General features: G+C 48.9%; 1 protein-coding gene across 26 annotated transcripts in view; it reads right to left on the bottom strand.

Annotated features, from left to right (window-relative positions):
• Positions 1 to 20,071, bottom strand: part of LOC123765573 (serine/arginine repetitive matrix protein 1) — a 779,721-nt gene that overhangs the window by 191,793 nt on the left and 567,857 nt on the right. Inside the window, exon 1 of one of the 26 annotated variants that reach the window (XM_069333906.1) lies at positions 12,884 to 12,939. The exons of 24 other annotated variants lie outside the window; for them this stretch is intronic. The gene's annotated coding sequence lies outside the window, so the exon portion shown is untranslated. Of the gene's footprint in view, positions 1 to 12,883; positions 12,940 to 20,071 lie in introns of those variants that run through there. One more of the 26 variants, XM_069333917.1, reaches the window with a different exon arrangement.

Genomic DNA, 20,071 nt, shown 5'->3' on the forward strand with positions numbered 1-20,071 from the left:
GGATATAAGGATTGGGGATGGGACGGGGAAAAGGAATAGTGCCCAACCACTTGGACGGTCGGGGATTGAACGCCGACCTGCATGAAGCGAGACCGTCGCTCTACCGTCATCGCGACGGTTCTGTTTTCTAGTGACGTTGTTGTTGTTGTTTTAGATTTAGCTACTCAGAACGAAGTGTCCATGTAGCACGGGCTATGGTGAGCCCGTAACAAGTTTCCAGTGACGCCGTTAGCGGCTTGAATACCGATGACGTCACGGGTCTAACTGCCCAACACACCACTGGACAAAGTTAATGACTCTTACATATACAAACTTCCCAAGGGGTTACTCACCCTTAAGGTGACTGTGCAAAAAGGCTGAACGAGATTATCTTGTTTTCATGTTTTAACTCAAAATCACAACAATATTTTAAGTTCAACTGTTTTTTTTTTAAATTTTAAATTTAAATTTTGCCCCGAGGGGCGAGTTTATTGGGGCAGCGCCACGCATCTTGTGAGTGGAGCTGTTTTTTTTTTATTTATTCGCGTGTTCATTCATTCGTTCATATATTTGATGTAATTCGCTCAAATTAGTGCTATTCGAGTTGAATACTAAATACGAAACATAAATAAAACTAAACAGAAACTTCTGGTTTTGCGAACAGTGCAGAAAGCCTGGTGTTGATAAGACGAGATACATAAACCCACTGTCACCGGTTCAGGGCAGTCCAGACGCTGGCTTAAGGGCTCCTTGGCTTGGTTTAAGGACCCCTTGGCTTGGTTTAAGGGCCCCTTGGCTTGGCTTAAGGGCCCCTTGGCTTGGGTTAAGGGCCCCTTGGCTTGGGTTAAGGGCCCCTTGGCTTGGTTTAAGGGCCCCTTGGCTTGGCTTAAGGGCCCATCATTGCTTACAGAGAGGTTGACATCTACAATATCTTTCCATGTTCCCCTCTCGCCTGTTCGTCTATAATTTTATTTCCATAGATCCCAACATCGATTACAGACCAGTCAATTATTGCTGTGTTTCCTTTGATGGCTTAGAGGCTTTTCCTTTTTTAATTGCTTAGGGGGTTTCTTAGATGTGATTATAAGGTAGAGTATTTGCTCCCTAACCCTGATTTTCTAGATTTTGCTCAGTTTACAATAGTTTTCACTCATGTTTCTTGCTGTACTTTCATTTGAAGTTGTTTATCGAGCTGGCCTCGACAATCTCCTCCTCCCGTAGCCCATTCCACTTGCTCACAACTTCTACAATAAAGAAGTTTGTATTTGACTTGCCTCCGGCTCGTGCACCTAGTTAATCTACTTGTTTGAGGAGCTGTTCACTTGAGACAGTTAAGCAAGTCCCAGATGTGTCTGGGTACAATTAAGTGACAGGATGAACAACCCAGCGGGTTTTCTTCCTATTGGGGAGTGTTGTACACGCTGCTATGGCGGTGTGTCCACTCACAGGATGAGTGACGCTGCCCAATACTGTCACTATGGCGGTGTGTCCACTCACAGGATGAGTGGCACTGCCAAATAAACTTGCCCCTCGGGGCAAAATTTGCAAAAAAAATTATCATTTACCCTGGTCCTACCAGGGACCACTGTCTCTGTCCACTTTGCCAATTCCTCTCAATATATGGAAAGTTATCATCATATTTACCGTCTACTGTTTCTTCCTTGTTTCAAATGTTGAGAGGTTGAGTTCTGTCAGCATTTTCCTTTTAGCTTAGTCGCTCCAGTTCCAGGACAAGTATTGTCGTATACTTCTATACTTTCCTACAGACGTATCAACATTTATTATTGACATACACGTACAGCCAGTGATCACAGATATACAAACAATGATGACATATATACCAAAAATAATCACACACACACACACACACACACACACACACACACACACACTCACGCAAGAGTTATTGTAGTCAACAAGCACAAGTCCTGGCAACGATGACAGATTAATTTTAAGTAATTAAGAACATAATTACTTAATACTGAACAAGTAATTAAGAACATAATTACTAATTCTGACCACGGACGGAGCGACAGTGACCACGGACACTATGCCAGTGACCACGGACACTGTAGCAGTGACCACGGACATATCGAGGGTGATTCAGAGCACACTCACGGTGACCACGGACTTGGCGGCAAAGTTCAGCACCTGTCAACTGCGACCACCCACCGGCCTTGAGGTGCCCTCAACCACGTCAAGGACAGTGTCACAAACCATGTCAGTGTGACAGACAGTCACAGGTAGGCTGTCAGGATGAATGGGTGAGGGTTAGTGTGGACGGGGGACTTCCACAAGTCCCCCGTCCACACTAACCCCCCCTACCACTGTGGAAGGTGGGGGGGGGGAAGTTTGGGAAGGGGGTGGGGGGTGAAACCTCGGATCCCATCACAATGCTCATATTATTCAAATCACTTGTGCTGTCCAGTCTTGAGTACTGCTCCATACTCACTTCCCCCTTCAGAGCGGGAGAGATTGATGAAATAGAGGGAATATAGAGAACATATACGGCACAGACAGACACGATAAAGCACCTAAACTATTGGGATCGTCTCAAAGCTCTCAGAATGTACTCTCTGGAAAGGAGACGAGAGAGGTATCAAATAATATATACATGGAAGGTACTAGAGAGCCAGATTCCCAAATTTGCACAGTAAAATAACATACTGGAATGAACGATATGGAAGAAAATGCAGAATAGAGCCAATGAAGAACAGATGCGCCATAGACGCAACCAGAGAACACTGTATGAACATCAGAGGTCCACGGTTGTTCAATATTCTCCCAGCAACTATGAAAACAAATATTGCCTGAACAAAAGTGGAAACAAAGAAAAACTGGACAGTTTCCTGCAAGAAGTGCCGGACGAACCGGGGCTGTAGTGGATATGTGGACCTGTGGGCCGCTCCAAGCAACAGCCTGTTGGACCAAGCTCTTACAAGTCAAGCCAGGCTTGGGGAGTAGATGATCTCCCGGAACCTCATCCAGGTAGAAGCGTGGCGAGGTGTTGGGTGAGTGTGAGATGGTAACATGGATGAACCACGAGGTGGTTATAGATGAAGATGAATGACGGGGATTAAGATGAGTGGATAATACCCTCTACGTGCGTTGAAAACAGAACAGAACTTTGAGGCAGCGGTCACAGAATAGTGCGAGCCGCCCTAATTCCGCCCCACAAGAGGGTGAAGGGGGTGTTTGCGAATGATACAATTATCATGGCAGTTAATGCACAATCTCTGTCTTAAGCCTGTCTTAAGCCTGTCTCAAACTCTGTCTCACTCGGTGACCTAACATGTCCACCCTTCAAGGCGGGCTGTAATCCTCCTCTTGCTAAAATATTTAATTAATTTAATTTTGCCCCGAGGGGCGAGTTTATTGGGCAGCGCCACTCATCTTGTGAGTGAACACACCGCCATAGCAGAATGTACAACACTCCCCAATAGGAAGAAAACCCTAAAATATTATTCATATAAATCTCCTCAACGACAAAGCAACTTAACACGAGCTAACACGACAAGACCCGCCGGCTTTATATATATATATATAAGTTAGCCTTCAAATATACGAAAACATTAATGTTGAAGAACTTGGGAACATCGCAGCTATTTTAAACAGGTCGACGTGAAGGATGATAACACTATGAATAAAATATGTTTACCACAAGATATATTATATAAAAAAGACGAAAATCATGGCTATATTAAGTGCTCAATAACCACACTATACTATATCAAATCTCTAACCTTGTCCTTGGGAAACAGAAGAAAATGTATATATATTGGTTAGCACTGTATAAATGAATGTGGTAGAATACTACACTATAATATATAATATATATATATATATATATATATATATATATATATACATATATATCTACAAAACAACATGTCTGTTAGCCTATCTGTTCGAGGCTGGGGCCAAACTTAGCTTCACCAAACTTTGCAGGATGACTGGTCTTTGTCCGGGGATGGTCATAGGTGGGGTTGGGATAGAGCCCAATGCTGCCTCTGCTATTTGTATGAAATGGTTAATTATACTTATTTCCAGTTTCTTTAAGTAAAAGTCTCCAGCCTCTCTAAGATTACACGGATGAAGGGGGGAAAGAGATGAAGAGTAGAGAAGCTTGTTAAAGGTTGGGAAGGTGGTGAAGGAGAAGAAATGTCGAGGAAAAGGGTAGGTTTATAGTTAAGATGGTTACAGTGAAGACAGTGTGTAGCGAGGGTGTGGCTAATGCTGATTTTTCTTTCTTTCTTTCTTTCTTTCTTTCTTTCTTTCTTTCTTTCTTTCTTTCTTTCTTTCTTGAGAGAGAGAGAGAGAGAGAGAGAGAGAGAGAGAGAGAGAGAGAGAGAGAGAGAGAGAGAGAGAGAGAGAGAGAGAGAGAGAGAGAGAGAGAGTGTGTGTGTGTGTGTGTGTGTGTGTGTGTGTGTGTGTGTGTGTGTGTGTGTGTGTGTGTGTGTGTGTGTGTATGTGTGTGTGTGTGTGTGTGTGTGTGTGTGTGTGTGTGTGTGTGTGTGTGTGTGTGTGTGTGTGTGTGTGTGTTTTAAATAAACCTGCCAATTACAATACCATACAAGTTACTATAAAATAAAAAAAAATGCGAGCCTTAGGCAATATATCGCATTTCACTCAAGTTAACAGAAGCGCAAAGCAAAACACAAAATGAAGAGAATCACCTTACAAAAACTGACAAAAAAAACACAACCTAACAAGTCAACTGCTGCAGAAAATCACAGTAATTTAACCAGAGCAATTTACCAGCAGACGATGAGTCACAATCGACTTAAGAATGGTCCAAGACGGACCGAAACGTCGTCGTCGTCGTCCCTTCACCTTCTAGTGTGTGTGGTCTGGTCAACATTTACCAGCAAGAGTTCTCTGAGGGGCTTACATGCGTCAGAGGCGCTCACGGTAATACCCCCCCCCCCTCTCTCTCTCTCTCTCTCTCTCTCTCTCTCTCTCTCTCTCTCTCTCTCTCTCTCTCTCTCAATCTTGTGTGCATGTGACCGATCGTATGTTCACTTAACCAACCCGCCAAACACACACCGAAACTATGACGTTGGTACAACGTTCGAACAAGTTTTAACCCCTCCTAACCAGTTATAACAACCAATATAGCAAGTTGTAACAACGTTCTAATACGTCATAAACACGTTAAGCCAAGTTGTAACAACTTTATTACAAGTTATAACAAGCGGAAAATAGAGACAGTTACGGTTTGTGTTTCCAAGGAAGGACCTGAATTCTTAGAATCCAAACTCCTGATTCATCAGGGCAACCCGCTCATGCCTTTTTCTTCACCAAGGGCCCCAGACACAGCAACATTCATCAACTCAAAATGATACACAAGCACTAACGCGCATTTTACCAGCAAGGCGCGCCGGACCAACCATTTGGTAACGGATATGCGGGCCTGCGGGTTGCTTTAAGCAACAACCTTTTAGATCATTATTGTTATTTTAATATTACAAGACAAGCTCCTCTGCCTCCAGGCTGGGCTTGAGGAGTGCAACCCTCGGAACCGACTCCAGGTAAACTCCAGGCACGACCATTACACATCTGCAGGTAATCACATCTTCCGGCGATGCGATTACGGAATATAAAAGCCGCGGGATAAATTCTAAGGCGGACCGGGGCGGTTTCGAAGGCCGTTCCAGTCAGTCAAACGAAGAAGGTAAACACTACTTGATCAGCAGTGGGTAAAATGGTCTCCCTCCACCTCCCTACCTACCTCCCTCCCTACCTCCCTACCTACCTACCTCCCTACCTCCCTACCTACCTACCTCTCTCTCTCTCTCTCTCTCTCTCTCTCTCTCTCTCTCTCTCTCTCTCTCTCTCCAATAAGAAGTCACGCACTTAAACTAGTTACAAACTTAGGATCTATACAGCACAACAAAAAATTAAAACACGGTGGGCAAATGGTATTTAAACTCGAATAAGAAAATATCTAAACCACGGCCTAGCATTGCAACCACGGTCTGGAGACTAGCATTGCAACCACGGTCTGGAGCCTAGCATTGCAACCACGGTCTAGAGCCTAGCATTGCAACCACGGTCTAGAGCCTAGCATTGCAACCACGGTCTAGAGCCTAGCATTGCAACCACGGTCTAGAGCCTAGCATTGCAACCACGGTCTAGAGCCTGGCATTGCAACCACGGTCTAAAGCCTAGCATTGCAACCACGGTCTGGAGCCTAGCATTGCAACCACGGTCTGGAGCCTAGCATTGCAACCACGGTCTGGAGACTAGCATTGCAACTACGGTCTAGAGCCTAGCATTGCAACCACGGTCTAGAGCCTAGCATTGCAACCACGGTCTGGAGCCTAGCATTGCAACCACGGTCTGGAGCCTAGCATTGCAACCACGGTCTAGAGCCTAGCATTGCAACCACGGTCTGGAGCCTAGCATTGCAACCACGGTCTGGAGACTAGCATTGCAACCACGGTCTGGAGCCTAGCATTGCAACCACGGTCTGGAGCCTGGCATTTGCAACCACGGTCTAAAGCCTAGCATTGCAACCACGGTCTGGAGCCTAGCATTGCAACCACGGTCTGGAGCCTGGCATTTGCAACCACGGTCTGGAGCCTGACATTGCAACCACGGTCTGGAGCCTGGCATTGCAACCACGGTCTGGAGCCTGGCATTTGCAACCACGGTCTGGAGCCTGGCATTGCAACCACGGTATGGAGCCTGGCATTTGCAACCACGGTCTAGAGCCTAGCATTGTAACCACGGTCTGGAGCCTGACATTGCAACCACGGTCTGGAGCCTGGCATTGCAACCACGGTCTGGAGCCTAGCATTGCAACCACGGTCTGGAGCCTAGCATTGTAACCACGGTCTGGAGCCTAGCATTGCAACCACGGTCTGGAGCCTAGCATTGCAACCACGGTCTGGAGCCTGGCATTTGCAACCACGGTCTGGAGCCTGGCATTGCAACCACGGTCTGGAGCCTAGCATTGCAACCACGGTCTAAAGCCTAGCATCGTAACCACCGTCTGGAGCCTGACATTGCAACCACGGTCTGGAGCCTAGCATTGCAACCACGGTCTAAAGCCTAGCATTGTAACCACGGTCTGGAGCCTGACATTGCAACCACAGTCTGGAGCCTGGCATTGTAACCACGGTCTGGAGCCTGACATTGCAACCACGGTCTGGAGCCTGACATTGCAACCACGGTCTGGAGCCTGACATTGCAACCACGGTCTGGAGCCTGGCATTGCAACCACGGTCTGGAGCCTAGCATTGCAACCACGGTCTGGAGCCTGGCATTGTAACCACGGTCTGGAGCCTAGCATTGCAACCACGGTCTGGAGCCTAGCATTGCAACCACGGTCTGGAGCCTGGCATTTGCAACCACGGTCTGGAGCCTAGCATTGCAACCACGGTCTGGAGCCTAGCATTGCAACCACGGTCTGGAGCCTGGCATTTGCAACCACGGTCTGGAGCCTAGCCTTGCAACCACGGTCGGGAGCCTAGCATTGCAACCACGGTCTAAAGCCTAGCATTGTAACCACGGTCTGGAGCCTGACATTGCAACCACAGTCTGGAGCCTGGCATTGTAACCACGGTCTGGAGCCTGACATTGCAACCACGGTCTGGAGCCTGACATTGCAACCACGGTCTGGAGCCTGACATTGCAACCACGGTCTGGAGCCTGGCATTGTAACCACGGTCTGGAGCCTGACATTGTAACCACGGTCTGGAGCCTGGCATTGCAACCACAGTCTGGAGCCTGGCATTGCAACCACGGTCTGGAGCCTAGCATTGCAACCACGGTCTGGAGCCTGGCATTTGCAACCACGGTCTGGAGCCTAGCATTGCAACCACGGTCTGGAGCCTAGCATTGCAACCACGGTCTGGAGCCTGGCATTTGCAACCACGGTCTGGAGCCTAGCCTTGCAACCACGGTCGGGAGCCTAGCCTTGCAACCACGGTCGGGAGCCTGGCATTGCAACCACGGTCGGGAGCCTAGCCTTGCAACCACGGTCGGGAGCCTAGCCTTGCAACCACGGTCGGGAGCCTAGCCTTGCAACCACGGTCGGGAGCCTAGCCTTGCAACCACGGTCGGGAGCCTAGCAAATATACACAACGTACACAATGCCCTCTGACGCAGGTTCGAATCCTCGTCACGGCCCTTGTGGATTTGTTCATACACAACGTAGCCTGTTGACAGGATCACTGTCGAGCATGTAAACATCATGCCGTAACAAGGGGCTCTTAGCCTGACCCATAATCGCAGGCGACGCCCCAACTCTCAATCAGCCTTCTATCGACCCCTGCTATCAACCAGGGGCCAGCCAGTGTCTTCACATCCCTCAGTCAGATGGAATTTCCTGAACGGCTTGTCGCAAAACAGGGAAACGGGATGACAGCCATATTAACAAGAGGACATGACTTCCCATGTGGGGCAGGACTCTCTCCCTCTTTCCCTCTCTCCCTCTCCCTCTCTCTCTCTCTCTCTCTCTCTCTCTCTCTCTCTCTCTCTCTCTCTCTCTCTCTCTCTCTCTCTCCTCAGCACGTAGTGAAAGGCATGTAATTATTAATGTAATTCTCTGCTCTAAATTGTGGGGCCAGACCACAGCATCTCTCCACTGTTGTGAGTTTTGGTGTAGTATTTTGTGTGGGAGGTGTCAGGGAGGGTGTATAGCTGCGACAGAACCACTTTGGGCACAATAGGCTATAGACCAGTTGATTGGCAGTTGAGAGGCGGGACTAAAGAGCCAGAGCTCAACCCCCGCAAGCACAAATAGGTGAGTACAAACAGGTGAGTACAGGGAGAGAGATAGAGATAGAGAGAGAGAGAGAGAGAGAGAGAGAGAGAGAGAGAGAGAGAGAGAGAGAGAGAGAGAGAGAGAGAGAGAGAGAGAGAGAGAGAGAGAGAGAGAGGAGAACTATCTGGGGAAAGCGCCAAGCCATTACGACTATATAGCACTTGTAAGGGTGTCAGGATAAGGGTTTAGGATGGGACGTGGGGAAAGGAATGTTGTCCAACCACTTGGACGGTCGAGGGATTGAACGCCGACCTGCATGAAGCGGGACCGTTGCTCTACCGTCCAGTCCAAGTGGTTTGACCTAGACAGGGGCGAATCACCGTGGTGTTTGAGATCATGTACATTACAAGTGGGATAGTGCAATTAGTTTGTTGTAAATACTCCCTTTACCGAAGGCCCCGGGGAGAAGTACTTTTCTATTTATATATACAAGAGTTGTTACATTCTTGTACAGCCACTAGTACGCGTAGCGTTTCGGGCAAGTCCTTAATCCTATGTTCCCTGGAATACGACCCCCGCGAAGAATCGTTTTTACAACCTAAGTACACATTTTACTGTTGAGTTAAACAGAGGCTACAGTTAAGGATTGGCGCCCAGTAAATCCTCCCCGGCCAGGATACGAACCCAGGACAAAGCGCTCGCGGAACGCCAGGCGAGTGTCTTACCACTACGCCACGAAGACGGTTCAGACCAGAGTGTAGCTGGCTAAGACAAGCTACAGTTGTTGTTGTTGTTGTTAAAGATTCGCTACCTGGAACAAAAAGTTCCAAGTAGCACGGGCTATGGTGAGCCCGTAGGACAAGCTACAGGCAAGCATCTTCAAGGCGTCGTGTAGAGTCCCTTTAAAAACAGGCCGCAAGGTTAACGACCGAGGAACACACCCTCCCTTCCCCCCCCCCCCCAACGCTAAATCTCTTCTTCCCCCAGAATCTCCCTCCCCCCCACTCCACGCCTTTCCCACCACTTGACAACCCCTCCCCCCCAACTCCACGCCTTCCCCACCACTTGACAACCCCTCCCCCCCAACTCCACGCCTTCCCCATTACTTGACAACCCCTCCCCCCCAACTCCACGCCTTCCCCACCACTTGACAACCTCTAAAACTCCACGCTCCCTCCCCCCCCCATCACCTTTTCTTGACAGCAGCAGACAATCGCGTGACCTCCAACCTAAATATTAACTCTTTTGTCTCACCTTACTCCGACAATTTACAACACTAAAACAAACTATAAAAGGAGGTCACGTTTCCTAAAGAACAAACAAGGATAGTCTAATTATGTCTGTCAACTCCTTTGGAAATAGACTCCTTTGGAAATAGACTTCTTTGGAAATATAAATAGACTATAGAATAGCTCGACTTCAAAGGGCGTGGGATGGGGGGGGGGGAGACTTCGATAAGCCTAACTGAGCTCTTGTCCCAGACAATGGGTGAGCCAAAACTTAATTTGGACTATTTTTCACTCTGCGCCACCAGAGTAGATTTTGTCCCCCCCCCAAAAAAAAAAAATCTCAAAAAAGGATCCATGTTCAGTTCGTTTGTATTACAAAACTGGCAGTTTCAAATCGGTGATAAACCCATCACCAGTGACTACAACGCTAAACTGGTACACTATAAGCTCTTCGAATGAGATTAAAACCATTACTGGAGCTCCATTAGACGGAGAGAGCGGCCGTGAGAGGTCACCGCCGTGGGCCCTTACACACCCATGCGACACCTGAAGAGTATGTGAAATAAATGAGAATCAGAATACGAAATCAGAGTGAATACGAAAGGACACTGTAGTTCCAGAAGGAAATCACCGAAGACTGGAGCTGTACTGCATTCAGTTACTGAAGACTGGAACTGTACTGCATTCAGTTACTGAAGACTGGAACTGTACTGCATTCAGTTACTGAAGACTGGAACTGTACTGCATTCAGTTACTGAAGACTGGAACTGTACTGCATTCAGTTACTGAAGACTGGAACTGTACTGCATTCAGTTACTGAAGACTGGAACTGTACTGCATTCAGTTACTGAAGACTGGAACTGTATTGCATTCAGTTACCGAAGACTGGAACTGTACTGCATTCAGTTACCGAAGACTGGAACTGTACTGCATTCAGTTACCGAAGACTGGAACTGTACTGCATTCAGTTACCGAAGACTGGAACTGTACTGCACTCAGTTACCGAAGACTGGAACTGTACTGCATTCAGTTACCGAAGACTGGAACTGTACTGCATTCAGTTACCGAAGACTGGAACTGTACTGCATTCAGTTACCGAAGACTGGAACTGTACTGCATTCAGTTACCGAAGACCACGCGGCCATCACCGGATGACGGTGACGCCGGGAGAACATCTCTCCACATAATACATCTCAACTACCCCCAAGAAGAGAAACGAGAGTGCATAACGGAACGACCAGACCCCCCCCTCCTCGGAGGGGGTCATACCTCTCCCCCCTTGCCCATGAACAGCAAGGGTAATTACAGAGTCAGGCTGTCACGCAAAGACCTTTCAACCATCCTCATTACAGAGCGCATAGCGATTGTCGGATCTTTCACTAGCCACAAGGTCACGGCGCTGCCCTACTCGTCTAAGATACGCCGAACACACACAGTACAATACATATTTCCACAGGAGGTGATCACGCGATGTTTGTGCTGTGAGAGCGATGGTCGGCGGTCCATAGTGGTTGGCACTCGGCGTGTGAGTGGTCTCAAGTCCAAGCCCGCAGTGCAGTCAATAGTGAAGGCGATGAAAAAGATAAAACTGGCACTAAAGAACCAGTAGAGGAGCTTGGCTGTGAGAGGTGTGGCCGCCCGACCCCGCCACCTCTCTCCCCGCTCTCTCTCCCTCTCTCTCTCTCTCTCTCTCTCTCTCTCTTATTGATTTTTCACATCCAGACAGAAACGAATCGATACCGGTGTCCTACTATTGGACAAAATCTCCCCCCTCATCTGCCTCCATCTCCAACATGATGAGAGCTGGAAGCCAGTGTGAGATAGAGAAGCTAGTGAAGCAGGTGTAGTGTAGTGAAGATAGTGCCGGCGCTAGTGTCTGGGACAAGACCCCTGCCCCCCCCCCTTTCCCCTCCCCAACGCCCACACTAACCTGCTCAACACACCATAACTTGACCGCCTTCAACACAATACAAAACACCTGATGGGCGTACGACAGCTCCCATGACACCATACTATCACACACACACTCGTGAGAAGAAGTGATTACGGGGGAACAACTGCCAGCTCTATAAATATGTGAGAAGAGGGGAACGGTTGGGCAGTATGGTGCCGGTGTCGTGTCACAACCGTCTCCTCCAGCCGGCGTTTCCTTTCATGTCTAAGTGTTCACCATCGTCCCCTCAAGTGTCCCCTCAAAAATGTCTTTCTCTCCTCACTTGAGGGGTAGGTTCAATCTGAAACGGGGGATGTGCCTGTGCATCTGTGTTCAATGTTCACTATCGAAGTCTAAGCTCACTGTTGCCGACTATAGTTACGCAGAACGCCTAGCACAGGCCTCGCCGCACATGTAGATGCAGTGGGAGTGGACGGGGGCAGAGAGCACAGCAGAGCACAGCACGACACAGCACAAGACAGAAGCAGCACCACCGCTCACCAGCCGGCGCTGCACTAGACTGAGAGTCGAGCACACAGGACCGAGAGGGCGGGCAAGCCCCGGCACCCACCGAGCGACCGACCGGGGATATCGGCCCTTTTCGTATCAGACAAGGGGGGGGGGGTGTTTGATGACGTCAGTTGATAGGCCCACTGCAGCCTTCATGACGTCACTCCCACCCACCCTTCCCCCCCTACTAACATTACTGCACCAACTTAGAAACAAAAAACATGCCTTCGGCGGAGGCCCGCGCAAGCACCACACACGAACAGTAACGAACCGAATATCTGCCGTTCCAGACGTGGCTCAGGACTTCGTGGACACATTAAACGGTTAAATTCATTATCGGGTGTGTGAGTTCGATGTCTACACTTGAGTTCGATGTCACAAGAGATCCTTTGTCGGGGTCCATGCACTGTTGGCTAGCTGTAGGCGACGAGACACGCGAATGTTGCACAGGTAAGGCATAGCCAGCGACCGGCCATCGCGCACACACACACACACACACACACACTCTCTGCGGCTCACGGGGTGCAGTACACGCGCGTGCAGCGGCGGCTCGGAGCGTACTGAGGGCGTCCGTGTACACCAGCCAGCTCCCCTCGCTGTGTCCAGGGGGAAGCCACAGTCCTCCAAGCTATTTTTTTCACGCACACACCCGCCCGGCCATCCACACACACACCCGCCCAGCCACCCACACACACACAGACACACCCGCCCGGCCACCCACACACACACACCCGCCCGGCCACCCACACACACCCGCCCGGCCACCCACACACACACACCCGCCCGGCCAACCACACACACCCGCCCGGCCAACCACACACACACCCGCCCGGCCAACCACACACACACCCGCCCGGCCATCACACACACACACCCGCCCGGCCATCCACACACACACCCGCCCGGCCATCCACACACACACCCGCCCGGCCATCACATACACACCCGCCCGGCCATCCACACACACACACACCCACCCGGTCATCCACACACCCGCCCACCCAGCCAGCAACCCAACTACCCATCCTTTCAACCGCACAAGTCAACCATCCACGCTTCCAGTCAACCATGCAGCCGTCCCTACCTATCCAGACAGTCATGCAAGCCTAACCAACTGAATCCACACAGAATCTATCCATCCAATTCTCCCCATATCCCCCACCTCTCCCTATGATTCTCTCCACCACCTCTTCCTCTCCCCCCTATCCTCCACTTCCTCGTCCTATTCTCTCCCCCCAACCTCCACACCTCTATCCTCACTCCACTCCTGACGTCCGCTCAGTTTTTATCCACAGGAGTATTTTCAACACATGTGTCATTAACCGTGAAAATTCTCCATGGGAAAAATACACAAAAACTCATATTAACTGTGCAGTTCCCATCCCTGTGGCTCCAGCAATCTCTCAGGAGTCTATATACCTCAGCTCACCATGTACTCACCCACGCTCACTCACCATGTACTCATCAAATAATGTACTCACGCAGCTGCTACTCCGTATAGCAGTCATACTGAAACACTGATCTTGTTGCTGTTGTCATTGCTGTTATTTATTTCAAAGTGGGATAATGAGATATTACTGTCTGTCTGCCCCTCGCATCCCAACTCTGATGAGACTCACTCATCGTGAGTCTCACTCATCGTGAGTCTCACTCATCGTGGTAAATAGTCATTCTAATTTGCCGCTTTCTCCTTATAATTACTTCACTCATCACAACTGTTTAATGATAAATTACTCCTATTGCAACTGTATTCAAGTAATAATGAAATTGTATGTGAAATTTTGTATAATTACACACACACACACACACACACACACACACACACACACACACACACACACACACACACACACACACACACACACACACACACACGGTTGAGAGGCGGGACCAAAGAGCCAGAGCTCAACCCCCGCAAACACAACTAGGTGAGTACACACACACACACACACACACACAGGTTACTAGAGTTTATAATTCAAATGGAAAAAAAAACATGAAACTAGGCCTAAGGAACAGGAGGCCTGATACTCGCTACCAAATGATAGATGAAATCCTTCATAAAACCAACAGACAAAAGCATCTAGGAGTGTTGATTTCGCACCAAACCTCTCTCCTTGAAGCCCACATCAAAAGGCTCTACCATCATCGGCATATGCGAGGCTGGCAAACATAAGAAATGCCTTTAGAAATTTGAGTACGGAATCATTCAGATCGCTCTATACCACGTATGTCAGACCCACCCTAGGGTCTGCGGCTCCAGCGTGGAGTCCACATGAAGTTAATAAGAATGAGAAGAAAGTCGACGGTATGCCAACAGAACTACGAGATATGAGGTACGAGCTAAGGCTACGCGAATTGAACCTCACGTCGCTTGAAGACAGAAGGGTTAGGGTGATATGATCACCATATATAAAATTCCCAGGGGAATTAATAGGGGGTAGATAAAGACAGGCTATTTTGCACAGGTGGCGAACCCACAAAGGAACAGGTGGAAACCTAGTACCCAAATGAGCCACATAGAAATTAGGAAGAATTTTATGTGTCAGAGTAATTAACAAATGAAATGCAGTGACGGTAGACCGACGGCTTTGCAGCATGCAGGTCAGCGTTCAATCCCCGACCGTCGAAGTGGCTGGGCACCATTCCTTTCCCCCGTCCCATCCCAAATCCTTATCCTGACCCCTTTCCAAGGGCTATATACTCGTAATGGCTTGGCCCCTTTTCCCCCTGTTAATTTCCCCCCTGGGATGATGTGGTGGAGATGATTTCGGGGCTTTAGTGTCCCCGCGGCCCGGTCCTTGACCAGGCCTCCACCCCCAGGAAGCAGCCCATGACAGCTGACTAACACCCAGGTACCTATTTTACTGCTAGGTAACAGGGGGCACAGGGTGAAAGAAACTCTGCCCATTATTTCTCTCTGGCGCCCGGGATCGAACCCGGCACCACAGGATCACAAGTCCAGCGTGCTGTCCGCTCGACCGACCGACTTCACACACAATTTCAAACGTAGATATGATTCAGCCCAATAAGCTCAGGAACCTGTACACCAGTTGATTAACAGATAGGAGGCGGGACCAGAGAACCGGAGCTCAACCCTCGCAAGCACAATTGAGGAGACACATATAAGGACAAAGATAAAAATTGAGAATCAGTGAAGAGGGATTAGTGATTTATGAGAAACTAATCCCTTGTTCATTCATTATATCCTTCATACTTCACTCTTTCATTCATTATACGACTCTGCCAACCGGCCCTCCAGGTCACTGCCAACCGGCCCTCCAGGACGCTGCCAACCGGCCCTCCAGGACGCTGCCAACCGGCCCTCCAGGACGCTGCCAACCGGCCCTCCAGGACGCTGCCAACCGGCCCTCCAGGACGCTGCCAACCGGCCCTCCAGGACGCTGCCAACCGGCCCTCCAGGACGCTGCCAACCGGCCCTCCAGGACGCTGCCAACCGGCCCTCCAGGACGCTGCCAACCGGCCCTACAGGACGCTGCCAACCGGCCCTCCAGGACGCTGCCAACCGGCCCTACAGGACGCTGCCAACCGGCCCTCCAGGACGCTGCCAACCGGCCCTCCAGGACGCTGCCAACCGGCCCTCCAGGACGCTGCCAACCGGCCCTCCAGGACGCTGCCAACCGGCCCTACAGGACGCTACCAACCGGCCCACCAGCACCCTGACTGTACCATAGACTTGACAGCAAATCAAGTCAACATTACCATCATCTACTACAGGGAAACTTCAGACCTACAGCTCACCTGGTCGATGCTAGAGAAGTTGGGTTGTGCCCGAGTGGTTAATACTGCGATGAGTGAGAGGCAGTGAATGAGGGTGAGAGGCAGTGAATGAGGGTGAGAGGCAGTGAATGAGGGTGAGAGGCAGTGAATGAGTGACTGAGGGCTGTCAATATGGCACCCCCTAAGGAGCCAGAAATGTCAAGGGCTGCCTCTGCCCAAGGGAGGAACCTGCCCAAGCACTATTGGATATCGTGGACACATACCCTGATAACACATGGAGCCTCACACATCACCTAATAACACATGGAGACCGACTGCTGGAGTGTCAAGCACCAAGCGAGACGGGTACAGTGGATCCCCAGGCAGGTGAGGCCTCCACACACTCCACAACCTGGTGGATCACCACATAAAAATAGTCGTATTGGAAAGAGATATAGCTGTCGCCGCTCAAAAGTTATCACCACTTACAGCTGTCGACGAGAGACTTAACAAGTTCAGTGCTAATGGAGGGAGCGGAAGAGAGAGGTGAGAGAGGGGGACAGGGGAGAGGGAGAGAGAGAGAGAGAGAGAGAGAGAGAGAGAGAGAGAGAGGGAGTCCGCGACAATACCAGTCTCTGCCTATTATTCACAGATTGCATTTCCGGGAAGTGTGAAGAGTGAGGCAAGAGCTTCTCTCCATCAGAGCCTCCAACAGGAGACCCGCCGCCAAGCACCAGGAAACATTAACTCAACCCCCCAATCAACGGAAGATGAACTGTCGAAAGACGTCATTCGAGTTGATCTTTAAAATGGTCTTGTCCATCAAAATTTGTATCAGCGAGGACACATATGCAGTAACACACACACCTGCGCCTATACACGCTCCTCCTAACACATACAGATGTGTACGCTGTGGAAAGCGTATCACTTTTGTGGGACAATAGATGCGTTGAAAATGTGTGTTTTATCTGACTAATTAGCACCAATAGGTTTGTGTTCGTATATATATGATTTTGGTTATGTAAAAACCGTACTGTTTCGACTCTTATAAAATAATGGAAATTTATTGATATACACACGCGAGAGCAGAATACACAATTAAGTGAAGCGATATACATTTACCAGTTGATTGAAGCTCGACCGTCCAAAGCACAGAAAGGAGAGAGCACACGCACACGTTTGCACACACACACAAACACACACACACGCACACGCACACGCACACGCACACACACACACCTATAATTTGTGTTTGGGGTTTATATCCGTGACCAGAACATAGGAAATATTGCCATGCATCAGAATGTCGATACAAAACTAACACCAATAATTAATCGACTTGAGAATGGTCCAGGACGGACCGAAACGTCGTCGTCCCTTCAACTTCTAGTGTGTGGTCTGGTCAACCAATAATTAATTCTAAAGAAGGTTGCGAGCCTACACACAGCCCGGGAATCTTGACTCTTAAAGAGGATCTTGTCTCTGGGAAAGATAAGTGACTTACTCGTAGGAAGTTTAATCAGGGTAAGTGTCTTGTGATAAATACAGGAAGGAGACTTGGAAGACCTTAATGGAATTGTAGATTAAGCGGGAAGAGTCCAACAGAAGCAGGGGGGGGGGGGGATAGAAGGAGGGAGTGGGGGGGGGGGGGGGGAAGGAGGGAAGGGAGGGAATTATCAGGGGAAAAACGCCAAGCCATTACGACTATATAGCACTGGGAAGGGGGTCAGGATAAGGATTTGGGATGGGACGGGGGGAACGAATGGTGACCAACCACTTGGACAGTCGGGGATTGAACGCCGACCTGCATGAAGATAACCAATTGTGTACACCAGACCAGGATTGCACTGCTGAGTCTATTCTATGCTTATAGTCCTCCCTTGAAAAGCCACGACTATATTAATTAAAGATGCCCAATCACTTGATCAGACTAAGTTGGTCAAATTGTTTGGACAGCTTTACTGGAAAACGTATTTAGTATCTAAAGTTCACGAATGAAAATATGTTGTTGGAGTATATTTTGCGTATGCGAGAGGTAAGTCAGACTGAGGTACATCGTTTTGTCAATTCCAATTTTTGTCAGTTAAGTGTAGCAAAACATGAGTGAGAATGCTGCCAGAGGTGTCGTCTTGGGGCCGAGCGGAGGTGGAGTATGCTGCAGTTTCCTTCCTTAAGATGTTGTTGTTGTTGTTGTTTTAGATTCAGCAACTCGGAACAAGAAGTTGCAAGTAGCACGGGCTATGGTGAGCCCGTAGTGCACTTAACTGGCACAGGAGCGGGGGGCCAGTAGCACGGGCTATGGTGAGCCCGTAGTGCACTTAACTGGCACAGGAGCGGGAGGCCAGTAGCACGGGCTATGGTGAGCCCGTAGTGCACTTAACTGGCACAGGAGCGGGGCAAGTAGCACGGGCTATGGTGAGCCCGTAGTGCACTTAACTGTCACAGGAGCGGGGCAAGTAGCACGGGCTATGGTGAGCCCGTAGTGCACTTACCTGTCACAGGAGCGGGGCTGTAACTGCGTGCCGTGCCGTTCCCTTCCTTACGAAGTAAAAGAGAGACGTACACTGGAGAAGATCTCTAACCCAGAATGAGTACAAATGCGAAGTCTACAACCTACCGACCAGTCAGTGGAGGGACAGTGGAAGCGCAATGAACATTAGGCAAGTGGAGGCCACGACCAACGACTTTTAACCTTGGTCCAAATACAACCCGTCCTCGAGTCCATTCCATCCAGCGGTCGACCCTACAGACGCATTCATAAATTTTAACTTGCTGTTCATTCAAAACGGGAATTTTCTCAAGTATAAATTAATATTATAATATATTAGCATATTGTGCATATATAGAGGATAGGTTAGGTCAGGTGTTTAGGTTCTGTTGGCGATTATTTGTATTTGTAGTACGTGGGTGAAGCATTTACAGCGTTGTGATTCGAACAAAATTGGTCAGTGAAGCACTTGTTCCGGATATGTTCGAACGTCAGCAGTTGTGAGTCGTGTGTAAACCGTTTTTCATTCATAAACAGGGGGTTTGGCGAGTGCATGGAATCACTTTTTGATCTTTGTTTGGAGGACGGGCTGCCATATATCAGCCCGTCCTCCAAAGATCCAAAAGTGATTCCATCCACCCGCCAAACCCCCTGTTTATGAATGAAAAACGGTTTACACACGACTCACAACTGATTTCGTTCGAACACCTCCGGAACAAGAGCTTCACAGACGAGTTTTGTTCGAATCACAACGCTGTAAATGCTTCACCCACGTACTACAAATGCAAATAATCGCCAACCAAACCTAAACACCTAACCTAACCTAACCTAACCTAACCTATGCCTATATATGCACAATATGCCATTATATTATAATATTAATTTATATTTGAGAAAATTCTTGTTTTGAATGAACAGCAGGTTAAAATTTATGAATGCGTCTGTGGGGGGTCGACCGCTGGATGGAATGGACTTAGAGTCGTTGTTGTTGTTATAGATTCAGCAATTCGGAACAAGTTCCAAGTAGCACGGGCTATGGAGAGCCCGTAACTTACCTGGCACAGGAGCGGGGCAAGTAGCACGGGCTATGGTGAGCCCGTGACTTGAGTCGAGGCCGGGTTGCATATATACGTCTTACTCTGAAATCATTAAACGTTTTCCCCCATGTGTTGCCCATCAAGTTGGACTGATCATTACTGCGACAGCCCTGCATCTTGCAAGGATGGCGTTCGATCCCTGAAGGGCCCAAGTGACGGTGGGCATTACATCCTCATAATCCAAGAGCTATCATATTCCAAATGCTATCGTCGCACGGATTTACCGCCTTTTCATAATTTTCTTTTCTCGACGAGCAAACGACTGGTTACAGAGCGCCTGTAACGAGTCACTGGCTTTGTAAGAACGTAAAAATACCGATCTTACGTAACCTCACAGACCCATTGTACCTTCTTGTAAATAAAATTATTATTATTTTTGAGGTTGTCACGTACGAGCCTCAA

The sequence above is a fragment of the Procambarus clarkii genome, chromosome 30 (assembly GCF_040958095.1).
Source record: "Procambarus clarkii isolate CNS0578487 chromosome 30, FALCON_Pclarkii_2.0, whole genome shotgun sequence".
NCBI lineage: Eukaryota > Metazoa > Arthropoda > Malacostraca > Decapoda > Cambaridae > Procambarus > Procambarus clarkii.